Here is a 27055-nt window from a genome sequence, read left to right as displayed (position 1 = left end):
AAGGGAACTGCTAAGGAAACTGCTAAGGAACTACCAAGGAAACTGCTAAGGAACTACCAAGGAAACTACCAAGGGAACTGCTAAGAAACTACTAAGGAACTACGAAGGAAACTACCAAGGGAACTGCTAAGGAAACTGCTAAGGAACTACCAAGGAAACTACTAAGGAACTACCAAGGAAACTACCAAGGGAACTGCTAAGAAACTACTAAGGAACTACTAAGGAACTACTAAGGAACTGCTAAGGAACTACTAAGGAACTACCAAGGAAGCTACTAAGGAACTACCAAGGAAGCTACCAAGGGAACTGCTAAGGAACTACTAAGGAACTGCTAAGGAACTACCAAGGAAACTACTAAGGAACTACGAAGGAAACTACCAAGGGAACTGCTAAGGAACTACCAAAGAAACTAGTAAGGAACTAAGGAACTACTAAGGAAACTACCAAGGGAACTGCTAAGGAACTACTAAGGAACTACTAAAACTAGGGAAATTACAAGGGAACTACTAAGAAACTACAAAGGAACTACTAAGGAAAGTACTAAGGAACTAAGGATCTGTGTCCATATAACACTGAGTCAACCTACTGAGGAACTACTAAGGAATAGTGAACTACATGAAATAGGACTATAGTACATAATAGATGTATTGACAGTAGGTTGTGCATGTTTTTCCTACGGACAAGGGAAATGGTTCACTTTCAAGTGTCCCACAGAAATCTGAAATTCCTTGGAGAGAATTCTGTTCTCATCTGTAACCCCATGCTGGGTAAATGATAGGGGTGATAGATTGATAGTAGTTGTGAGTATAGTTCCTTAAGACAGCTTAGTAGTTCCTTAGTAGTTTTCTTCATAGTTCCTTAGTAGTTTCTTAGTAGGTTCCTTAGTAGTTCCTTTGTAATTTCCTTAGCAGTTCCCTTAGCAGTTCCTTGGTAATTTCCTTAGTAGTTCCCTTAGTAGTTCCATGGTAATTTTCTTAGTACACCCTTAGTAGTTCCTTAGTAGTTCCTTAGTAGTTCCCTTAGCAGATCCTTAGTAATTTTCTTAGCAGTTCCTTAGTAGTTTCTTGGTAATTTCCTTAGTAGTTCCTTAGTGGTTTCCTTCGTAGTTCCTTGGTAGTTTCCTTACTAATTCCTGAGTAGTTTATTAGTAGTGTCCTTGTAGTTCCTTGATAGTTCCCTTTGTAATTCCTTAGTAGTTTCCTTACTAGTTCCTTAGCAGTTTCTTAGTAGTTCCTTAAGATGGCTCATAGTTCCTTAGTAATTTCCTTCGTAGTTCCTTAGTAGTTTCCTTCATAGTTTCTTAGTAGTTTCCTTCATAGTTTCTTAGTAGTTTCCTTGTAATTCCTTGATAGTTCCCTTACGTAGTTCCTTAGTAATTTCCTTAGCAGTTTCCTTAACAGTTCCTTAGTAGTTCCCTTTGTAGTTCCTTAGTAGTTCCCTTTGTAGTTCCTTAGTAGTTCCATAGTAATTTCCTTCGTAGTTCCTTAGTAGTTCCCTTAGCAGTTCCTTAGTAATTTCCTTAGTAGTTTCCTCATAGTTCCTCAGTAGTTCTCTTCGTAGTTCCTTAGTAGTTTCCTTACTAGTTCCTTACTAGTTCCTTTTAAGATGGCTCATATTTTCCGTAGTAGTTCCTTCATAGTTTCTTAGTAGGTTCCTTATAGTTCCTTGGTAGTTCCTTTCGTAGTTCCTTAGTAGTTCCCTTCATAGTTCTTTAGTAGTTCCCTTCGTAGTTCCTTAGTAGTTCCATAGTAATTTTCTTCATAGTTCCTTAGTAGTTCCCTTAGCAGTTCCTTAGTAATTTCCTTAGTAGTTTCTCAGTAGTTTCTTAGTAGTTCCTTGGTAGTTTCCTTACTAGTTCCTCAGTAGTTTCTTAGTAGTTCCTCAGTTGTTTCCTTACTAGTTCCTTAGTAGTTCCTTAAGATGGCTCATAGTTCCTTAGTAGTTCCTTAGTAGTTGGTTAGTAGTTTCCTTATAGTTCCTTGGTAGTTCCCTTAGTAGTTCCTTTGTAATTCCTTAATAGTTTTTTAGCAGTTTCCTTATGGTTCCTGGTAGTTCCCTTAGTAGTTCCTTTGTAATTCCTACTACTAAGGACCTACTAAGAAATACTAAGGAAACTACTAAGGAACTCCAAAGGTACTCCTAAGGAAACTACTAAGGATTTGCTAAGGAAATTTCAAAGGAATTACTAAGAAACTACTGAGGAAACCACTAAGGAATTACTGAGGAACTCCTAAGGAAACTACTAAGGAGCACTGTCCGGAGCCGTCTGGAGCATGCGCCGTACTGCACATGCGCGCGATGAGTTAGGTTTCCATTTACCGTTTCGCCTTCTGAGAAACCACTGCGTTTTCCTGTAAATCACATGGGACTGGGAGGTACAATGGGAGGAGCTACCAGGGTATAAGAAGGGAACCACGAGAGAGGATAGGAGACTGCTAGGAGACTGCAAGAAGATACTGCGAGAGGAAGATACTGCAAGAGGTTACTGCGAGAGGAGCAGAGAGAAGGCCAGGGAAGGCAGAAAGACAGGGAAAAGAAAGACAGGGAAAAGTAAGAGAAGGTAAAGGAAAAATAAAGAAACAACCGCTAGCGTCAAGTTGTCTCAAGCCCCTCATTTCAATTCCTCAGTCCTTCTGTTTTCGTGCCTACGAATCCCGCGGGTTGGGACAGAGCACTAAGTTACTATGTGCCACCTAGCAAGAAACGCCTAAGGAAACTACTAAGGAACCACTGGGGAACTCCTAAGGAAACTACTAAGGAGTACTAAGTTACTACTTGCCACCTAGTAAGGAACTCCTAAGGAAACTACAAAGGAACTATTAAGGAATTACAAATGAAACGACATAGGAACTACTAAGGAACTACTAGGGAAACTAAAAAGGAACTACTAAGGAAACTACTAAGGAAAATACTAAGGAACTACATGTTACCTCCTAAGGAACTACTCAGGAAACTACTCAGGAAACTACTAAGGAAACTACATGGGAACTAAGTAATTACTAAGGAAACTGCATAGGAACTATTGAGGAATTATTAAGAAAACTACATAGGAACTACTAAGGAATTACTAAGGAAACTACATAGGAACTATTGAGGAATTACTAAGGAACTACATAGGAGCTACTAAAGCATTACTAAGGAAACTACATAGGAACTACCAGGGAAACTACTAAGGAACTCTAGTACTTAGAAAAGAGAACAGTGGCCAGCACAGCTTTCTGGCAGGTGAGGATGGAGGCGACAAATGTCCATTGTGTGAGCTGGGCTAAGAATGCAGCTGCCTTGAAGGAAGGCGACAGGCTGAAGTGGCCCCCGTGTGCACAGTGTCTGAGTAAGTCAAGTAAACAATTACAGAGTGACACACTGGGTACAACGTCTATAACCCCGCCATTGGGCCTGGCCAGTTTGAGTCAGGACCAACACTAAAATTTCATTAACTCAGGAGAGAAGCTGAGTCATTTCCATAATGACTGGCTTACAGCAGAAATTATTAGGAAGTCTGAGGATGAGAAAATGGCCATCTCTTTTTATGTCAAGTTATTGGCTAGAGTATTACCTTTACAATATCAGAAGAAGGAATTACATGGTTTACACATCCAATAGCAAATAAAAAGTGGAGATTACAAAATAGACGTGAGTAACCAGATAGCAATGTAACGGGGACCAGTGGTTTGAGAATGTCACAATGCCCACATCTCCAAATCCTGCTGCCACGTGGGGCTGAGAAGGACTTGGGTGCAATCAGGTCTCTGCAGCTCTGGGCTTGCCAGGTGCCCCGACCACCTCAAATACTTGTGTCTGCCAGGCTGAAATAGGAGAGGAAAGGGAGCAGCTCGCCAATGTATTTCTTTCCTTTAGATGTTTGACTTGGATTCTGTGAGTGGCAAAATCACGGAAATAAAAGTGAATTGTGCCTTCGGAATCAGATGTCTTTATGTATGTTCTGGTGCTTCTGTTTCACCGCTGAACTGGGTCCTAGCTGAGACCTTTAAGGGTCATAGAGGGTGTCTGGAGGCACCAGGTCGGGACTCTCAGAACCACCCAAAAGAACTCAGATATTGAGGACTCAGGAGAGTAATTCCAAACGCCTCTGTGGTGTTTAACGATCTTTACAAGACAGGAAAACCCCCAGTTTTCTCTCCTGTGATGTCAGAGGTGTGTGTATCCATCATCAGGAATATTGATCAGATGAGGAGGAGGAGGACTAGGAAGAGATAAAGATAAGGATTAGGAGGATGATAGCTAAAGCTGAAAATGTTCTAGACATTAAGTTAGAGATTTACATGTAGTTTCTTGTTTAATCTTCACAATCGCTCTGAAAAATAGGCACTACTCATCATTTTAGGTGGGAAACATACTGGTCGGGAAGAGACTAAAAAATTCAACTCCAAAATGAATCAGTCTGAGAAAACGTGCTTAGACGTCCTGGCAAAGCTGGCCCCAGTGTTAGCACTTTAACCCAAACTGTTGTCATCTCTCAATATAAGTAATAGCTAATATTTTTTTTTTAGATTTTCTTGGAAGCCACGCATTGTTCTAAGCACTTTCCATGTGTTTACAGGTTTCATCTTCATGGCAACCCAACAAGGCAGGTACCATTAGCAAGATCACCGTGATGCACAACTCCAAGTGGGACCATTTGTACATTTTTCATGAGCTGCAGGGAGTGACTCTAAGATTCAGCCCTTGGAGTTGTACAATATGGTAGCCCTTACTATTATTATTTCCGTTTTACAGATTTGGAAACTGAGACACAGAGGAGTTATTTAGTTTGTCATGCCCATACTGCCCACCTACGTCAGAGGCTTCAAGCCTTCAAGACTGACTCTAGAGTTCTAACCATTATGTTCCTATCTCCCCATCCCTTGATTAGCACCCTAATTGGCCACTCTCCTTCTGTTCTTGCCCACTGTATTCTCCAGTAGCCACTGTGATCATTTTAAAACACATAAATGATACCGTGTCTAAAACCCCCTCTCACCCACCTCGCTCCCCACTTATCCTAGCATGTAGTCTGAACAAACTTGTTAGCATTCTCCACCAGGCTCTACCTGATCTGGACCCTAAGCATGCCTCTAGATTCACCTGCACCAATTTTCCAGTCCACTATGCTCCAGCCACATTGGCCTTTTTATTTTCTTAGATCACATCAAATCTGTTCCCACCTCAGGGCCTTTGCATGTGCTGTTTCTTTTGCCTTGGCCACATACCTTGCCTGGATCCTCCAATGGGTACACTCCTTACTTCATTTAAGATTCTGCTCAAATACCTCCTTTTTCAGAGAGGTTTCCCTGATCTTGCCGCATAAAATAGCCCCCAAGTCACATCTGCTGTTCTCTGTCCCTCTACCTTCCTTTGTCTTTCTTCACAGCTCTTAACGGTATACCGCAGCTTTAGTCATCTGTTAGCTTATTAGCCCTTAAATATAAATGACTTTGTCATCCTCAATATGGAGTCTTGGGGTCTTGAAGAGAGCCTGGTACACAGACGGGACTTAAAAAAAAAAAAACTGAGTAAAGAGATGGGCAAACCCTCCTGGAGAGCAGGGCACCCTCTCAGCGCTGCCCAGGGTAGATAGTCCTCAGCGAGAACAGAGCCAAGGAGAGTGGTGAAATGAGAAGGAAGGGGAAGCGGGAGAAAAGCGTATTCAGATTCCAATTAAAAATTTACTTAGTTATACTTGTGCGTCAAATTTAGTGACGCATCTCACTTTTAATCCTCACATCCTGTGAAGCAGGTAATTTTAGCCAGAAAGAGGAACTAAGCAAACATTGGGTAGGAGCATAAGTGCATCAATTCGCTGATGTACTCTTTATCAAAACAGGAAACTACCCACTATTAAAGAATAAACTCCAAAGTGCTTATCTATATGAAGCGCAAAGCAAAAATGTCGTTTATTTTTTGATTCAGCTTCATAAGTTTTTTAGGTTATTTTATTTATTGTGTTTACTTTTGCTATAGCTTCAAGATAAAAAGTTTATTTCTACCATCCACTGTTCCCTCAGCTTAGGATTTCCCCCTGGTCTACATGTATTGATTCAATACACTGAATGCCTGTGAGCTGTCTCTATAAATTGTTTTGTTAATTTTTGTGCAAAAGGAGCATGGGTTTTTCTAAGCCTGTCTCCAAACTAAAATGTCATTTTATGGTAGCATTAAAATAGCATTTTAATTGTGTAATCATTTTAGCTACATGCTAGAGCAGTGATCTATAGCCTGCAAGACTCGAAATCTTGAATAGTATTCGAATCTTAAATCCTGGGAACCCCCCCAAAATGTTTGTGCCTTATGAAAATAAATCATGCTTCAGTGAGTCTGATGCCTCCTTATCTAACAAGGCACAGGATGGTTGGTCTGCGGTTAAACCTAAACTTACACGACAAGGATGTGGATATAATTGCAGGGTTGTGCAAAATGGGGCCATCTTACTGTACTGGGCTGCCAGCAGAGTCCCTAGTACATGGGGTCCCAGCTCTTTGGATCCCTCCTGAGGCTGACTGACCACTGGTAAGGATGATCGGCCCCTCCCTCTTCATCCTTGTGGGAGCCCATAAATCCAGGTGGGGTCAGAGGTCACCCTATTATAGCTCACACCCACTTCCTGCTGAAGAGGTCCACTGGCTGTTTTCCAGAGGTGTGAGAGCTCTTACAGGGCCAGTAATACTGACGTAATTACACAACCTTGATGGAAGACACGTAGCAGCCCCTGAAAAATGTCAAGGAGAATGGAAATGATAAATGATGGAACTTCTGAGTGATATTTTGGGAGCTCATTCCCCTTTTGTGTCTTGATAAAGGAAAGGGGAATTTGCATGTGGAGCTGAACCCCAATTGCCACCCACCAATATCCTGGGCTCTGAACTGCTTAGTAGGAGATGAGGAATGATCCCTTCTAAGAACTCTCCTGCTACATCTGTGAGAATCATCCCCTCCAGAAGTAGTAGCTCCTCTCCACATTACTCAAAACTTGAGTGTTCTGAACAACGTCATCTTAACTATTGATAAATATTTGCCTAGGGTGGGAGGGAGCTGAGCAGGGGAAGGTGTTTTTAGTTCAGTGAGTTCACATTTGCCTTATAAGCTATGGCTTATGACATGGCTTAGTCCTCAACCCTAGGCAGGGTATTATTACTACCATTCTTGTTACTGGGAAAACCAAGGCAAGGAAAAGTTCACTATTGTCCAAAGTCATGTATCATGAAGATCAGGGATTTGAATTCCGATCTTTGAATTTCAAATTATGAGCAAGTAAGACTAATGAAAACGAGCCTAAATAAATCCAACTCTCTCTGGGTGGAGACACTTAATGTCAACACAGTCTTGTACACCACATTTTCTGCTTTTATTATAGGTGCTTATCCAGGCACTGAGGCTGGGGTCACTAACAGCTAACAGGACAATTACGAGATCAGACACCAGATCATCAAGGGCAGAAACATACGGCCCACGTGCTCCGGTGGCCTCAGAGAACTGTGCAGACTTCAGAACATCCCATAACTGCTCTTCATATGATCATCTTATGTCAACAAGGCAAACGGGATCTGATCTGATGCTCATTTCACTCTGGGTTTGGAAAGCAGTGTGCACACAAGAGAGCTGGGGAAATCTTCCATCAAAAATGCATAAGGCAGGGCCTCCCCAGTGGCGCAGCGGTTGAGCACTGGGCTGCGAAGTTCTGCAGCGCCGGTTCGATCCCCAGCCGCTGGGCAAGGGTCCCACATGGCACGCAGACCTCTCCTGCCGCCCGCTGCTCCCCTCAGCAGTGTACTTCGTCACTCTGCCTGTTCTGCTCTCCCCTCTGGCTCTGGTGAATTCTCTCACCCTCCCAACCCGCGCTTCTGACTGTACCCAGTGCTTGTATAAATAAATAAATAAATCTTTAAAAAAAAATGCATAAGGCAAAGGTTGAGTCCCTCAAAGGAGATGACTTAAGTAGTGGAATGTTTTAGTTCTTAACTGTGCCTCACTCCCTGTCAGTCACAGATAAATGGGATGTTATTATACCTACTTACTAACCTTTCTAATCTAAATCCCAGTACTATGTTTTAAAAACTATCTGTTCAAAGCTACCACTTCAAACAATAAAAAAATTACAGTTAAACTTCCCACCAGTCTATATGTCATTCTATGAAAATGAAAATAAAGTCTTCTTTTACTCGGTGAGCCTCAGAAATTCTCGAAATTATTGGCAATACATGAGATATTGCTCAAAGCATCATTTCACTCTTTTTTGGTCTCCGTGTACCATATTTTCAGTGAATGTTAAACAAAAAGTATATTTTTTGGAATAAAATGAAGCATATTCCCAAATCCTAAGGCTCCTCAGAGAGTTAAACACTATATAAATGACAGAAGAAATTCTACTGACGTACTCACTATCAGATACTGGAATCTGTAGGTGGAAATGGCAGAGGGCATGAGGGATGTGGTATCTGCCATTCTACCCTCCTCCCTTCCCCACAGAAAAGGAGACATTTCCAGAACCCTGAGCTAGGCAGAGGGAGTTCTGGTCTCCCAGCTAGTCCCAGGCTCAGCCACTGCTCAGGTGAGGCTGCCCAGCTCCTGAGTAGCAGGCCAAGTCAGGCCCAGAGAGAGGCTGTGTCTGGACAAGTCACCAGGGCCTTGTCACTCTCCTGGGACACCTACTCAAAAGGGCTCATTTCCCACTGAGTTTTTCCACTGTAATTTGTCATCACTGAGCTACAAATTGTTTCCACACGGAAAAGTGAGGAAGCTTATAAGCCCTCTCTATGGTGATTTCCATTGGTCTTTAGTCCTCTTAGAGACTGTCTACTGTTTAGTACTCTTAAAAGAAAATAGGGCAGAAAGAGAAGCCCCTTGTGTCATCGCTAATAAAATGGCTCCCTAGTCCCCATGTCGTAGAGCCTAGGAGCTTCCTTCTAGTATGTAAAGTCTGCCACGAGCAAATTCAAACCTTCCTGCCTGCCCACTCTTGGCTTTGACCTCATCCCATGCACTCCCATGTCCGTGTGCATCCTTAATCACCCCCCCTCCCAAACTCCAGTGATTCCTAATTGAAGCTTTGACTGGGCACCAAGATAGTCAAAGTGCTGGAGATCCCAGATCAACATGTCAAATCTCCATATGGATAGTTTCAATGGAAGGAAAGTATCATAGAGCCTGTTCCAGGACTCAAATTTTTTACACTTAGAGAATAAAAGGGGACCACGAAGGGGGGCAGGAGAGAGGGTTCTATGGGGAGGATCCATCTGAAGAGTGCTGTGCTGCGGGCTCCTCCCCTCCCTTCCTGCCTCTTCATCCTCCAAAGAGCTCCATACTGACCCCGGGAATGGGGGACTAGAGTTTGAACCCTAACCTAGGAGTCCAAAGGTGGACCAACTACCTGCTTTGGAAACTGAGCCAAGAGACTGCTTGTGGGGGAGAGAGGGTTGAACAGCACCCCAAGTTTGTTGGGGCAAGGGTTGTATAGTGTCAATGAACTATAGGAGAGATATATTATATCGGGTCACCAAGGGTCTTGTCTAAGGGCCTCCTGGAGTGGCAGAGGGACCCCAGAAGTGAGAAGTTGAAGAGGAACATCTGGAAGCTAAAGGAGTGAACCCCTCAAAACAGAGGTGTCCTGACTTGGGGTCAAGGGTACTGCCAGGGAGGGGACCCTGGAGGAAAACCTAAAAATTGCTCAGGAAAGAAGCTAAGATATTGAGAACCAGCTTTAGATGACTGACAGGTCATGAAAAGTGAAGCCAGCTTAGGCTCATGCCATTTGAGGTAAGACTCCTCACCTTTCTCCTCTTCTCTCCCCATGGGCCAGCCCCAGAGAGAGCAGGGAGAAGCCAACATCAGCTCTCTGCATCTAGCTTCCACACCGGGAGGGCTGCGGGGGAAGGAGACAGGGCTTGACTCTCATTAGGTTCAGACTTTAGTTTACTCTTGCACTGGACACGTCACTGCTGAATCCAGTCAGTATGTGTTGCTTAAAATGAATCTAGGATTGTCCCTTACAACCTAGAATAAACACAATAGTCTTGGGACTTTCTGGAATCCTCATGTAGAAGCAGGAAAGGATTACCTATAGTAAACATACCCTTTAACTTGCTGAAAAAAGACAAATAAAGGGCCTCCCTGGTGGCGCAAGGGGTTAGAACAAAACTTATGAAGCTGTCCGCAGCCACTGCAGCACAAGGTCCATCCCCGGACAGGGAGCAACCCCACATGGTGCAGCAGACCTCTCCTGACTCGCCCGCTGCTCCCCTCAGCAGTGTATTTCTGTCATTCTGCCTGTTCTGTTCCCCACTCTGTCTCTGGTGAGTCCTCTCACCTCCCACACCTATGGCCTATACCCCAGTTCTTGTATGCATAAATAAATCTTTAAAAAGGAAGACAAACTAACACGCATTTTGATTACCTTATAAGTCTTCTACACAACACACAGGCAACTCTTGCTTATATGTCGATGTTCACACACACACAGTTGCACTGAAGCAAATCATAGGTTGGTCCTCTCTCAAGAAAATCTCTCATGTCACCCCGGAAGGAGTCAGGCTGGGCTTGAGATGACAGCTGGAGTATGCCTGGTCTCAGTGGAGGAGGCAGGTCTTCTGTGAAGAGACGAGAATCCCTGAAGATTTTTCTTTTGGGTCGAGTTCCTTCCAATCTGCAAGGTGGCCCACCCAACAAGGAGCCTCTATAGTTAGTGATTATTGGGCTTGGGATACTTGTAAAGGAGGCCTGAGAAATAATGTCAAAGCTCCTGACATTATAATATAATGTGGGACTCATGTTGTGCCCACCTGGGTACCTCAGAGCTCTCTTCCCCTCAGGATTGCCCATTCCTTATTATTCTGTCAGGGGTAGTAGAGACAGGAATGCTTGTCTCTAAACTGCCTTCAATGAAGACTCATAGAAAGGAATTGCTTTTCTTCCCGAGTTTCATTCCTTGAATGCTAACTCTGTCCCAACGTTACATGGCATTTCTCTGTCTGGGCCAGCAATATGGCCACCACTACCAGGTAGTCCCTGGAGCTAACCTGGCAGAGAAGAACAACATTTGTCTCACCTGACACAGAGCATTTAAAGAAATTATAAAGGTTAAGATAAATAGGAAGCAATGAAAAAAAAAACTATCTTCACACAGAGGGAACACAGGGTTGTTATTCTGGAAGAACCAGCCCTAAATGTACATTGTCAGGGCTGCTGACACAGTTTCTGGTCCTGGCTTCTCTTGCTTCCAAAGTACCTGAGGCACCATGCCCCAACGCCCAGTTTTTAGCCTAGAATGACAGAGTCCTGGGGAAGAGAAGGGTGTTCAGCCAAGATTCAGTTTGGAGACTAGAGCTGCTTGGGAGAATCATCGCAATGCATAGTCTTCCAAGAAGGCAAACAAGCAAATGACACCGACTGAGCTGTCACAGTCACAGGCACCCAAGTTCCCCTCATCACACAATAGCTTTTAAGCAATTGCATTTACTCATTCATTCACTCATTCCACAAATGTCTACTGAGTGCAGGGCCTGGATTAGGCACTGTGGGCTGGGGGATAAACACAGTTTAGCTCCAGCCTTGGAAGAGTTCAGCATCTAAAGGGCAAGGCAGTCGTGTGCACAGAAGGTCTAAGGAAGAATGTGGAGCTGGACCCTCAGGAAGCAGACTCTGAGGCAGAGTTGAACATGTAGGGTACCACTGAGATAACTAACTGTGGAATGAAGGGAAGGAAGCAGGATGTGCTGAGGGAGATATCGAGCTGAATGTAGACCTGGTGGTTGTCTCTGAACATACAGGCAGCTCTGATGCTAGAAAAGCCCTACATAGTTATGCCAAGATACCTTCCTATTCTATATCTATGAACCACTGGGTGCAGCCACTGGGTGGGAGCAACTGGACAGCTGAAGGAGGAACTGACAACTGAAGGCTCTCTACCAACAAGTCTAGCAGTTGAGACAAGTCCTTCCTTTGGGTGGATATTAGAAGTTTATCACAGTACCTGCCATATTACCCAGAGTGCCCTGAGGGCAGGGAATGATGAACTGCCTGGAAGAATCATGATAGATTCACCAAGAGTCTAAGTTAATGAGAAAAACTTTCAGGCAGAAAAAGGGAGGAATAATTCTGAGCTACAATGCACATGGATTATTGTTCCCTAGTCGACTGGGGACAAGGGGATTCTCTCCTTACACGTGAAAACTAGACATCACCCCCTCTATATGAAGCCAAGCAGCCTTGGCTTGTTCCATAAACACCAGCTGAAGGAAAGTATGTGGGTAAAAGTAAATTAACGTGGCCTGAAAGAAATCAAATCATGATCAGCTGGTGAGCAACTCTAAAAGATTTTTCAACCAGCAAATATTTGGTCTATTAATAAACACCTGTGGAGCTGGCGGCGGCACTTCCTTCCTGGCCAGCACAGCAGAAGCCTGGCGGCTGCAGTGGGCATGAAAGAAAGGGTGAGTGCTTCTGGCCCGACAGAGTGGGGACTCAGGCCTGACTCAGTTGCTCATTTTCTAGGGGGCCTTGGCTCAGTCACTCAGCTCTCTGAGCTTCGGTGTCATCAGCTAAGAAGCTGACAGCCACTTCCCAGGGCTGTGTGGCTTCAGTGAGACAATGTGCATAAACCATGCTGATCCAGGGGACTGCGGGGATGGATCACAGGTGCCGTGGTGGAACTACAAGGACTACACCAGATGGGAGAAATCAAATACAAAGATGTAAGGAAACAAATTACAAAATAAAATAAAATAACTGAGCAGATCATGGAGGATACCTAGTACTGCTGTGTGGCCTTGGGTACTTCACCAGGGCCACAAGAAATGTCCCCAAAGCTGTTTTAAGGCCTGATCTCTGTCACGAAGACACCATCACTACCAGAGCAACCCTGAGGATGTCTTTGTGTTTTCCATCTATTCAGACAAGGCCGTGATTGGTCATGACCAGGGTCTTAGTTCCTCCTCTTGCTACATCTGGACCAGGGTTAGAAATGGTTACTTAGCAACAGCGAGGCGCCACCAGAGAAGGAATGCCACTGTGTTAATTAAGCATCTTGTTTTTTGTGGGTTATTTAGATGCTTCTCCTGAAGGGGGTTTTATTGTGAGGTAAACTGGGGACAATTCTCTCATGGGAATTATAGCTGGGATGAAAGGGGAGCTGTGAGAGGCAGAGGAGGGGTGAATGGAGTTGCAACTTGGGACTCTTGCCCACTCTTTTCATGGAGCAGATTTTTCTGGAACAGAGGCAGGATAACTAAAGAGAAGAGGCACAAATAGGCCTCTGTTTCTTGCTTGGCAGGGAGAGCATGGGGCTCCTTTTTCCCTTTTTAAGTCTTTCTAAGCCCCAGCCACTGAGCTTATGAAGTGGGCTCCTGAGCTTCTCAGAAGTGGGGTGAGAGAGAGGAGGCGGGGTGCTTCAAATACAAAGAGAAACTTCTGAGCTGAGTCTTAGGCATTTCTGGCCTGTGCCCACAGAGCTGGCCTTCCAAAGCTGCCTGGGCCCTTCCTCTCTGCAGAGGGGACACACCAGCTATTTCCTCAGCCCACAGCCTGGACTGCACTTGCTTCTGCAGTTTGAAAATAGTAAGAAGTGAGGGCTTAGCGGTTCAGATTTTCCTTAAAAAGATCGAAAGGACTGAGCTGTGACATATGAAACCTCCATTTCCTCCACTTCCTCAATATGTAAGTAGTTTCACCAGCTTTTCAAGGTGGAGAACAATGAAAGAATCAGAGTTAGCCAGGCCCGGTTGCTCATTTTAAATTCATCTCACAATGCAAGTTTACAATTAAAGAACTCTTTTAATTTTTTAAAGATTTATTTATTTATGCATACCAGAACTGGGGTATAGGCCAGAGCTGTGGGGAGTAAGAGGATTCACCAGAAACAGAGTGGGGAACAGAACAGGCAGACTGACTGAAATACACTGCTGAGGGGAGCAGCAGGCAAGACAGGAGAGGTCTGCTGTGCCATGTGGGTAGTTCCCTGGCAGGGGATCAAACTCATGCTGCAGTGGCCGCAGATTGTTTCATAGTGCTGCGTCTTAAGCCCTTGCACCACCAGGGAGGTCCTAGAGAACTCTTTTTAAGAGCAACTCAAGATACCAACTTTCAGTGAACATCTAAATGCAAAAAAGTTGTAGACCATTTAGTCGTGCAATAGAACCCTGGGTGGGGACAGGGAGACAAACTTACTTGGAGTGACATTTAAGTGGTGTCACCTCTGCCCTCTGTACAGGGACCATGTTTATGCTCATCTCACTGGCGACCGTCCCTGACAGGTCTAATCAGTCAGCACCAGGTGAGCTGGAACTGCCTCTAGTTCACAGCTCACAGCTACCTGAGCCTTTTTTCTTTAAGTTTTTTTTTTTTTTTAAGATTTTTATTTATTTATTTATAAAAGAACCGGGGTACAGGCCAGATTCACAGAAGGGTGATAGGATTCACCAGAGACAGAGCAGGGAACAAAACAGGCAGATGGACCAAAATACACTGCTGAGGGGAGCAGCGGGCGAGACGGGAGAGGTCTGCTGCACCATGTAGGTATCTCCCTGGCCGTCTGGGATAGAACCGGCGCTGCAGAGGCAGCGGACAGCTCCATAGTGCTGCGCTCAATCGCCTGCGCCCCCAGGGGAGGCCCTCCTTTTTCCTTCCTTTCTTTCTTTTTTTTTTTAATGCAATAGCTTGACACACAAAAACCAAAAAATAATCTGTATCATGGGAAGATGGGCCTTTTCCACTTTCTGTTTACAATCAGAAATCCAAAGGGTCTTCTTGAGTAATTCCCTCTTTTTTCACAAATTCCCGCCAGAAAAGCCGTAGATCAATGAGCTCAGTGCCCTTTAGCTATTTCTCTGTCAGAAAGAGAGCCCCGTTGATAAATAGCTAGGAGAACTAGAAATGAGGAAAGAGAAATGTAAATATCCAGTCCCAGCAATTTAGAGACATGTCAGTCTGAGGCCCGGGATTTTTGCAGGGTCACTGGTGAGTCTGCAAGTCCTATTAGCACAGAGAATCCATATCAGGAATGATTCCTCCCCCCACCTCCATGCCCACCCCACACCAGGCCCATTACTGGGTGGAAGGAAGCAAGAAATAGGTATTTATTCAGATCAAATCAAAAGAGTAGAGGTTTATTCCTAAGGGTGCACAGAAACTCAGGCAGAGAAGCAGAACATTCAGGCGACATTCTCGGCTATCCTTTTTCGGCTGTCTCTCTTCTTTTCCTCTGCTCAGTCTTATTTTTACCTCCAGGCTGGTGCTTACCCAGGGTTTTCCCTCTTCCCTCCTCTCCTTCTTAACTTTGGATGCCATGACCCTGGCCCCGTGTGGTGGCAGCTTCATCTGCCTCTGAATGTGCCCTTTTTAGGTTCGGCTTCTGGGACTAATTCATCCTTATGACCTTTTTAACTGGAACTCGGGGTGAGCTCATCATTTTGAGCTAGGTCATTCAGAGGCTATTGCACAGGCTACACAAGCCCCTCAGTCAACAGCCCATCCCAAGCCATTTCCTGTGCTAGGGGAGGGTCTTGGGGAGAGAGGGAGAGAAGGAGGTTCCTGTGTTGCAGATAGAGCTAAGGATAGAGCCTTCAGCACAAGTGCCTAGGATGCGGTGTTAAATGCAGGTGACCTCTAGGCTCTGGCTGACTAGGACAGTCCTGGTGGTTAGTGATCCATGCTGAATAGATGAGCAGCCTGAAAAAGTATTCACTTTCGTATGAAATCTGCTTCACCTTCAAGGGGACAAACACAAACTATGACATGCTTTCAGTACTCAGTGAATTGCAAGTCTTCGTGAAAGGCCTATGCCTGGAAAGGTACTAGTTTGGAGGTCACACAAAATGAGTAGATTTAGGACATGTCAACTTTTGACCCAGGAGACCCAGACATACAGCAAATTCCTGCTCTGAATTCAAGGGACTTTGGATCACTGAGAAGTCCTCTTAATCAGGGTGAAGGGAGAGTCCTGTTGCCTTGTCAACACCAACAGCCTAGCTGAAGGGGGGCTTGTTTCTGTTCTGATCACACTGCTGTTAGGATGGGGGGCAGCTAAGCGGAGGCTGGAGGCTTGTCCTCGGGCTCACACAGGCCACACACCCACATTGGATCACTTCATCCATGCCTGCAGGATTTCACTAGCAGAGCTTGTTCCTTCCCAAAAATCACACTGAGGGCCCTGTGAAGTCTCAGCCTCAATGGCACAGTTATACTCTCACAATCCCCAGCTTGACCCGGGAAAGAGGATGTTTGTCCTTGGTGGTGGAGAAAAACCTCCTCTGTTTCCTCTCCATGCTATATTCACAATACTCCACTTTGGAGGCTCACAACATTTCAACACTTCACTGTGTTGCCAAATGTTTGAAGGGGGGGTGTTCCCCACACCAAGTAAGTCTCCAGCAACTCCTGGTGTCCCATAATTTAAACTCAGTGCTGAGCCTCTATCTGGAGCGAGTGGCAGGTCCAGTTATTTGTTAGAGCAGCTCACAGAGCTCAGGAAAAGAGTTTACTTACTATACCAATTTATTCTTGGTTCTAACTGGTGTGGGTTGAGTCTCCATACCCACTCCAGACAGGTCCCCCTCCCAGCACCTCCACATGCTTATCACCTGGACAGTTCTCTGAATCCTACCCTTTTGGGTTTTATGGAGACTTTGTCACATAGGCAGGACTGATGAACCATTGATCATTGGCAATTGATTCAACCTTTCCCTCCCCAGAAGTGGAAGGGGAGGGACTGAAAGAGCCAATCCTTTATCATGTGCTGGGTTTCCCTGGCAACCAACTGCTATCCCTTTGTTATCTAAGGGCTTTCCAATAGTCACTTCATTACTATAAACTCAAAAGTGGTTAAAAGTGTTTGTTATGAATAACAAAGACATCCATTTCACTAGTCTCACTTCAAGCTATTTTAGACACTAAAGACAAAACCCAAATAGTTTAACAAAAGATGCTTCTATTGTTCCACTAATTAAGAATTATTAAGGGATTTGGGAGCTGTGAGCCAAGAACTATAAAGACCAAACTACATATTTCTTTTTTTTTAAAGATTTTATTTATTTTTATACAAGAACCGGCGTACAGGTCAAATGCACAGGAGGGTGAAAGGATTCACCAGAGACAGAGTGGGGAACAGAACAGGCAGACTGATGAAATACACTGCTGAGGGGAGCAGCGGGCGAGACAGGAGAGGTCTGCTGCGCCATGTGGGTTTCTCGCCAGCTGGCCAGGATCGAACGCACACTGCAGAGGCTGCGGACAGCTTCACAGTGCGGCGCACAACGGCCTGCGCCACCAAATATATATAAAATATATATTTCTTACAATATCCCATGCTTTTTAGCAGAAGTGAGAGCTAAGTCCCTTGCAGTGGAAAGACAATAGTAGCAGTGATAGTGCAGTGACTGCCCAGCGAGGATGGAGCCAGTGGTGTTAGCATCCAGCGGGCTGGAGAGAGCAATGTGTTTGGACCTGGGGACACTGCTTTACCAGAGTCTCGATGTTGGAAAAGTCAGCTTTTTCTGGACCTTTTATTTAGGGCCTTGTGTTATTCTTTGCTACTGTTTTTAGCATCTTAAATAATCAATAGCAACTTTTAAACCTATTTTTAAAAAAATAATGTTCAAGCATTGGTAACTAACTCAAGTGTTACAATAAGCCTGGGACTTTGCAAGGGTAGGAGTTGCTAAACCTATTTTGCAGATTTAGAAATTGAAACTCAGACAATAAAGGGCTTGTCTCTGTAGGAGGGAAAAAATGTCCCTTGAGCCTCTCAATGTTCCTGGCTAGGTCTGAAAATTAAGCTGACAAAGACAAATTAACAGGAGAAAAGCATATCATTTCATTACAGTTTTTTGTGACACAAGGCTCTTCATAAGGAAGTGAAATCTGAAAAAACTGTTTAACCTGAGCACCTTTGTTAGATTGATGAAGAAGGTAGTTGTGTAGAAATGGAGTTGGACAAAGGGTACAGGAAAGTGTGGTCAAATGGGAGAACTTATCAAGGCTCTTTATTGGAATTCTCTTCATCTTTCTGGCTTATAGATAAGGATGTCCCCTTTCTCCAGGTAGAGGGAGGGCACCTCTCACCTGATGGTCTCTCCTCACTTAGAGGAAACACCAGAAAGTTCTTTCTGCTTTGACCATTTTCAAACTGCTCCAGCTTAAAATATTTTCTATGCCAAAGGACTGTATTGGGGATAGAAGCTCAAGCATCCCATCATTTCATACCCAGTACACAGAATTAGAATGTGGATGCTGATTTAAGATCCAGGGCTATGTGACTATGATTTGTAGTAGCATATTACATAAATTAAAGCTAAAGCAAAGCTGGTAATAGTCTTATTAAAATGCTAAAGAAAGGATTACTGCTTTTGGCTGCTAGTCAGTCATTAAATAAGGCTGGAGAGGAAAAATGTATAAAACAGCTCCTTATTTCTTTTCCACAACAAGAGAAATACCACAGGAAGAATATATGTGTGAGACAACTGTTTAAGAATTTCTGGTTAAACCCAAATACTTTCTTGCCAAAATATAGTTTCTTAGTGTCTCAAATTATGTCTTAGCAACTTTTACTACAGAAAATCTGTAGATAGTTTTGGATATGGATAGTTTTCTGTTAAATGTAACTTTAAATCAAGAAAATGGTACACAAATAGTTTCATTTTATTTTGTCATGATTCATGCTTTTTTAAACAGCTTTAAAAATATTCCTTCTAATGATCTCAAGCTATGTCCAGATTTCCTTTTCTTTATTAGCATAAAACAACTTTTCAGGTCAATGTTGTTCTTTCATTGAACACTTTCAAGATGTATCAATTAGTTTGCTTTCTTACTTATTAAAAATAGGAAAATCCTGATCATCAACCAGTTAGCATAAAAATAAAGAACAAACAGAAGAACACTAAAGAAGTGCTAGCATTTCAGTGCTCGGAAGCCCTTTTCATGGTCTGTATTCCATCATCCTCATGTCTGACCTATTCCAGTTACCCTCCAACGTTAAGACAACACTAAGAAATCTCACATCACTAAGTACACAAAAATCATGCCAGCTGATAATCCCAACTGCAATCTGGCCACAAAAGATCCTGTGTCTTGCTGAAATCTTTGTGAAATAGTTTAGCTGACAGCTCACATGATCCCAGCAAGAATACCTTGAAAAGTTCATCATTACTTTCCTGTCAACAGTGTCCAAAGTTCCTGATGCAAAATCTATAAATCACTGGGTCTCCAAAGACAACAAACTCTTGATAGTGTTTATCAGATTAAGTTTTGAGAAGTCTTAAAGGGCTTTTTTCCAACACAAATTGTAACTGCAGAAAAGGCCAAACATAAATGAAGGGTGTCGAGCTAAGATGAGGAAAATGTTGGCCAGTGGACTGAGATTCACTTGCTTTCCTCATATCATTTTTGTTGAAAAAAAAAAAAAGCTTTTAAAATAAAGTGAAGCATACAAAGAGGTGCATACAATGGAAAAATTTGCCATCCCAAATATGCCTTCTTGCCAAAATGTTGATTTCCCCAGAGGGACTCTGAAGACTGAGTGTTGGTTGCTTTTAAGAGAGATGTTTGCATATAAATTTATGTAAGAGGGTACAGTGGGAAGGCCTTATCTCCTTTTATCACTTTTCAATGAAGAGGATAGGCCTTAATCTGCACTTTTATCTACTGTGCCTTCCTCAGTGAACTCCCTCACTGACCTTCCCTTTCTACCCCTCCTCCAAGTCCGTCTATCTTAGGTAAACTAAGGTCGTATATGAAGCCACATGCAAGTTATTCCATTTTACTGGATTTCTCTCTCCCATATATATAAAGGAGGTATACTTATTATTATTAAACTTTTTTTGGCTTTTTTTCTTATTTATTTTATTCTTATTTATCTTATTGGCTTTATTCTCTTATCTTTTTTCTCTTATGTTATTTGTTTGAATATTTGCTTCCTAGAGGAAGCCAGAGGGGTGTGGGATGATTTCCTTTGTGCTCTGACAATACTACTAGTATATAAAGTTTAATGAATATGTATAATAACAACAAAGCTTTGTAACCAACCCTCAGAACAACACAAAAACAATATTCCCGACACCCCAGAAGACCCACTTATACCTCCTCCCCCAAAAGGAATCCCTACCTGACTTATTTGCCTGCTTCTGAATTTTCTAAAAAAGGAATCATATAGTGTACACCCTTTAAGGTCTGGCTTCTGTCACTGAACACTGTTTATGAGAGTCAACCCTCATACTGCGTTAGTAGCAGGCTGCTCTTCCTCACAGCTGTAAAGCATACCACCATGAAGAACATGCTCTGGATTACTCATTGGGCATTTGATCCATATATTGTGAACCAATTATTATTGTCTGCTTCGAGAGGTGTTTTTTTTTTTTTTCAACAATTGCACATTTGAGAAAAATAATCAGGGCACTTTTACATTGATAGAGAGAAATAAAATAGAGGGGACGTTTCACTTGCTTACACCTCTAGCTTTGTTCTGTTCAGTTTTACCTGCTCCTCATCCCCCTCCTCCAGATTCAGGAAAAATTGTGAGTTATTGTTTGTGAATAAGTGCCCGTTACAAGGAAAGTGAGATTTGAAGTCCCAGAATATGAGGATGGGCCTTGGATCTGAAGGAGTGGATAAAGGAAGTTCAAGTGTGTGTAAACTTTAGTAAAGCCCTCTGCTCACAGGAAAACATGCTATAAATATCTCAGAGCAGCTGGGACACCTCGCTTAACCCCAGGCTATCAGGACTTCAGTCTCTAGATTCTCAATAATTGAGGATATCCGGCCCTTTTCATCCCGAAACTCTCAAGAAAAAGTGAAACTATGAGCTACATTTTTGATCCATTGAGGCTTAATCAGGTCCTGATAGATGCACCTTCCTATTTTCAGTACAACCATGACCATGACCTTCTCCAGCGTATCACTCATGCTTCTGACCCCCCAACTCTCCCCCATCTCCAAGGACACAATTACCCTCTGAAGATCTCTTTTCGGAATTCTAAAATATTAACTTCTCTCTTGATTTCTAATAACTTGAGGCAAAGTTAACTGGTGTCCAGACAGGCTCTGTCTATCTGGGCTCAGTGATTTAAAATACTCCCAAATAGTTGAATGAGGAAACTCTTAAAGTGTTGCACTATGATCCTCAGTACATATATTTAAAGTGCTTTTAGACTGTAAAGAAACAGAGTGCTCCCTTCCCTGCTCCCAGCAGGGATAATGGAAGTGCAGTGTTTAGATTCACTGGTTTGGAAAGACTTAAAATATTTATATCCATATCAAGAATTCATTTATGTTTCATATCTGGGGAAGGCTTCAAGGAATTGTATGTCTGTCCTCCAGGATTTTAAGCATTATTCACAGGGAATACGCTACTATTTATAAACACAAATATCTGATATGACTAAACATTTACAAAAGATTTAGAGCTTTCAGTTGTAATTTTTTTGTCTTAACTCTCTTTGAGTCCACTCATCTGTTCATTTGTTCATTTTTCCAAACTTTGGACACTCTCTAGTGAAGTGAGATGGTGGTTTCTAGAAGGAAGTCTGGGAAATGAATTATGGACTTCTCAGTTTGAAAATCACCTGTGCTGTGTGGTTCAGGAGAATTCTGATCTCCTAATAAAGTTCATAAGCATTATAAAGAATTATAATATTACAAAATATTATAATATTAAAATTATATTTTAAAAGAATTATAATATTAAAAGAATTTAAAGAATTATAAAAGTAAAATTAAAAGAATTATAATAGTAAAATAATTATAATAAAAGAATTATAATAGTAAAATTATAATATTAAAAGATTTAAAAGAATTATAATATTAAAGAATTATAATATTAAAAGAATTATGATATTGGGGCCTCCCCAGTGGCGCAGCAGGTTGAGTGCAGTGCTGTTAAGCTGTCCGCAGCCTCTGCAGTCCAGGTTCAATCCCACCTGGCCAGCGAGAATCCCACATGGCACAGCAGACCTCTCCTATCGTGCCCATTGCTCCCCTCAGCAGTGTATTTCAGTCAATCTGCCTATTCTGTTCCCCGCTCTGTCTCTTGTGAATCCTCTCACCCTCCCATGCCTCTGGCCTATACCCCAGCTCTTGTATAAAAATAAATAAATCTTTTAAAAAAAAGAATTATAATATTAAAATTATTCTTAAAAGGTAAGAATAATGATTATAGTGTGCTTTGCTAAATTTTTTTTCTAAAAGCTATTGTCCGTTTTCTGATTATAATCAACAGTTATGCAAATTATAGCTAATGTAATTGAATTTACATAATTAATGTGGTGAGTGATTGTTTCTGCATCATCAAAGCTTTGTCCTGAACATTTCTCAGTAGCCCATTGTCATAAAGATGGTAAAAATGGCTCTTTCATTCTGGATCTGCCCTTGGCAGGGGCCCCTGATCAAAGGTCCTCGACATCACAAGTTCAGAACACAAACCTGATAGTTTTCCTGGCTGAGATTCCTGTGAACATTTCTCAAGAGATGCTATGAGAAAAGTGACTTGCGAGAAAAACAGGCTCTTCTGGGTCACTCTGACTCCTGCTAATTCATCTTTTCCCCTCCCAGAGGTATCTATATCATGGGTTGGGCCCCAACCCCAGTCAGCTACAAGGTGGATCCACAACATAGGGACCAACAGGTTCTAAAGGGCTTTACACAAGCAAGGCTGTGGCGTGGGAATGGGGTAAGCCACTAATGTGAGCTTACCTCTCCCAAGCCTAGGCGTCTTCTGACATCTCCTCTCCAAGGAATGCTCAAGTTTAGAAGGACAAGTTGGCCTGTTCATGTTCACCAAGATGACCATATACACTCAAAAAGCATCTCCCTGACTGATAGGAAGAGACACATCACCAGGAATCAGAAAATTTGTGCCAGCGAGTCACTTCGCTCAGTTCCCTGGGAGAGAGTCTGCTTGAGACAGCAAATTCATCAGTACTTGGAGATTGCTTGCCAGGCAAAGGTGGTGAATAGGGGAGATAGAAGGATCATCCAAGCATTTGGAAAAGGGAGAAATGGATACACATTGAAGAGTAGAACTACAAAGTCTAAACACCCAGTGGATCAGTGAAGCCATGGTTAACTTGGAATGAACACTCAAGAGCTAGTGAGAGAAAATGGTTCTCAGGCCAGTGCAAGCCTTGACTAAAGTATTAACATAATTAAAGGAGGAATATGTTATTTACCACAGAAGCAGAGAAAAGAGGGAGTTTCAGAAACAAACATAGCCTGTACCTATTTACACCACCCTAAGTAAGTAGAGGGTGTCCTAACTGGAGGTGAACTGGAAGCTAATGAGGGTTTAAAGGTCCCAGTTGTGGGGAAGGACACTTCAGTTGAAAGACCTGTGTCATCCAACATCTGGACCCTCAAGCTATGTCCTGGTTCTGAATTCTGTATCACTAAACTGATTATTTGGCAATGTTTCAGTGAGGGAGACTATGCTAGTGAGTTTGGTTTGATTATTTAGTTAACTTAAGAATTACATATTTTCATTCTACAAAGTTAATTGGATTTATGGTTGGAGAGAGTAGTTTCTTATGAGTTTCTAAGCATGGTGTTCATCCATATAGTGAAGCATGGAAGTGAATTGTGTGTCTGAGCCTATAAAATTTACTCAAGTGGCAAAGCCCAGTGTATACATCCCATGGAGATCCCTCTGTGTTACTTCATTCCATTGACTTCCAATACAATCTTCAACAGTGAATACATTGCAAAGACTCATACTCTAATCTGGCTAAGATGCCCAAGTTAGGGTCTGCAGATCCAATCAGCTGATCACAGCCTCACATTGTGGACAGGCATGTGGACCATAGATGCAGAGACAGGAAAGACACTGAGTTGAATTTGTCCTTACCCAATGATGGCTCTTGAGTGCTACTAAATTTGTCTCTATTATCAACTTTTTGATTTAGAAAAATATAACGCTAGGGCTGCAGTTTATCCATGCACGCATTCAACAAATATTTATTGAAAATCTGTTGTGTCTACATGCTGGGGATATATGTCAGTGAATAAAATACACAAAGGTATGTATTCTCAAAGAAATTAGTCTAAGACAGTGGACAATAAGGAGACAAACCACAAATTTTTAAAAACTCTGTAGTATTTTGGAAAGAGATGAGCATTAATTTTTAAAAATTAAATAGAGTATGGTGAGGAGAATTCAGAGTGCTTGATAGGCAAAACGCAGAATTAACAAGGTTCAATGAGTGCTATAAAGTTTCTTTTAATGTTGTGTATAGGCCTATGAGGGCAAACAGGTAACACAAGTGCTCCTTAAGGCTCATTTGCAATTCTAAAGTCAGGGAAGAAAGCCCAAAGAAAAGCTAATTATATTGATCACAGCTATTCTATGTAACGTATTGATTGCACTTGAGGCCTCATTGCATTATCTTTATTTTTTTTAAGATTTATTTTGTATTTATACAATAGCTGGGGCATAGGACAGAGGTGCGGGAGGGTGAGAGGATTTACCAGAGACAGAGTGGGGAGCAGAACAGGCAGACGGACCGAAAGCACTGGTAAGGGGAGACAGGAGAGATTTGCTGTGCCATGTGGGAATCTCCCTGGCTGACTGGGAGTTGAACCCGCACTGCAGAGGCTGCTGACAGCTTCACAATGCTGTGTTCAAAGCTTCACCCTGCATTATCTTTAAAAGCAACTTTAGCACCTATCCCCACACACATGCAGCTTATTAAACTATTGATTCAGTCAGAAGTACTTTGCCTCTGCTGCTGTTCATCAAGTTGCATTCTGACAAACAAGCAAATTCTCACACTCGGCTCACCATTCCCCCCCACTTCCCATCATAGAGTCAGAAGCAGAAAGACTCCTTCCACCTGCCCCAAAAGTCCCTTGGCTACTTCCCATAACAAAAGTCCTTCCTTGATGAGAGTTGCAGTTCCTCCTGCCTCTTAATCTCAGAACATCTCAGTCCTTAGAGCTGAGAGAGCTCACTGACACAGTGATGCCCCAGAGTCTTCCCCAACCTCCTTTCTCTATCTACAAAAATCAGGGCTTGGCAAGAAGGCTTGAGAAGCAGATTCCTCCTCCCCCACGTTTCCCATTCATCTACCTGGGTTTTGCTTTGCAAAAGATCATAATGTGAGTTGGCTAGCTTCCATTTTCCCTTTAATGAAAGCTGTGGTTAAAAAACATTTATCAAAAGGATTAAATAAAATTAAGTTAATGGTGTAGTTTGCCCATTCCCTCTAAGAGCAGAAATTTCTTTCAAAGGAAAGCAAAACCAAAACAGAACCTGATATGATGCCCTGAAGCTTAGGGGTCGGTCAAGCCGGACCTTGGACTGCATCTCATAATGGAAACCACCTGTCTAGATTCTTGAGGTTAGATATTCAGGAGCTGTATTCCTATGAACACCATCCAACATTTACCAGGTCTGAACCTTAAACATGCCTTATGTCCTTTTTTATACCCTACTTGCAAAAACTAAGCGATCCAATGTATTTAATAAACAAATGAGATGAATAGACACAGAGAAGAAATAAATTAAGGAGACTGAAATTTTAGTGGAAACAAAGCTATCGTTGTGTTCCTTGAAAGGTTCTAGGTTCCGGGTTACTTCTGAGTATATCTTCAAAAGGATGGTGGCAGGTTTTGGGTTTTGATAGACCTGTTGAGTTACCTTACATACTGTGTTGATGGTCAAGAAGAAGAGTCAGCACTTGGCTAATGTAAAGCCTGATGTCAAGCTTTTATTCTCCCACTTGACATCTGAGAAAAAATTGAGGTTTAAAATAGTATTTTCCAAAATTTACACAGCTCAGAGGATGCACACTCCGGCATCTCTTCCTCAAAGGCTATATTCTTCCAATGAGTTCAACCCAAACCCACAGTCCTGAATCATCTTCCAGGTCTCTGGGGATCTCTTACTTAATTCTTGTTTAGGGTACACACTGACTTCCAAAAGAGAGAGGACAAGTGGCTTTGGCACAGGTACAAGATGGCCCAACACTGAGTGAGTGCCAAATCAGGCAGCACAGCTGCCTCCAGCCTTGACAGGCAAACAAAACAATTGTCAAGTATTCCAGCCTCTTCAGCAAGGGATCCTTCAATGGTTGCTCCAAAAGTAGTAGAAGTCCAGCATTCTTTACATGCAGAGTACTTGGATGAATGTTAATTAATGGCATATTGCATTACTTATAAATTACCAGTTATTCCGGGATTTCAGAGATCTTCCATAAACAACTGATTATGACAATATCTGTGAGGTGGGTACTCATGGCTAAATAACTTCATTCTGCAGGGATTCAGAAGGAAAGTAAGGCGCTCTTGTGAAGTTAGCATTAGTGTGTACATGCTCTATCCATTAGAGTCTAGTCAGAAACCAATAGCCACTCTAGGTTTCTCAAACAGAATGGATTAGATGGGGGGAATTGGTTGCAAAGGTAATGGACTTATTGAGAAACCAAAGAGGCAATCTTAACAGGAATAAGAACATATTTCTTCTGCCATTCCTAGGAACAGAGGCACAATAGGTGGTGTTACCAGAGCCCTGGGTAGCACTGCCTTGGGGGTTCATAGAGGAGGTATTGCCAAGAGTGGGCACACTGGACAAAGGAGGGGCTACAAGTGGAGAGAAATGCCCTGGCTCCTCCCTTCTTGCTCTTCAGTCTTCTATCAGTTCCCCCAAATACTGAAGTTAGAGAGCAGGGGAGCATGGGAAAAGTGCTTCCCTACCGTATAGGACTGCACAGAGAAGGACCAATCTTGAAACAGAAAGCAAATCCACACTGCCTGAGAGAGAGATCAAGGGGCTGTGAAGGGATGCCAGTGTCACAGGGGTGAAAGAATTCACCAGGGACAGATGGAAAGTAGAAAAGGCAGATTTATTGATTGCCCTACTAGAGAAACAGGAGTGTGTCTGTGCAGCGAGGGAAGTTAGAAGCACTTTTAATACTTGGAAATTGTGGGCTTTGTAAGATTTAGGACATGGGTCAGGTCTGGCTATTAGCTCTTAAAGTGTCAGAAGGGATGGTTAGTTTCTGCATTTTTCAGAATTTACATCAGGCTTTAATGGCCTCAGCTGGGCTTATGCCACTACACTGGTAACAATCATTTGGTCCCCCTATCTGCC

This window comes from Talpa europaea (assembly GCF_964194135.1).
Source record: "Talpa europaea genome assembly, chromosome: 9".
Classification (NCBI taxonomy): Eukaryota; Metazoa; Chordata; class Mammalia; order Eulipotyphla; family Talpidae; genus Talpa; species Talpa europaea.
This window is presented reverse-complemented; position numbering follows the sequence as displayed.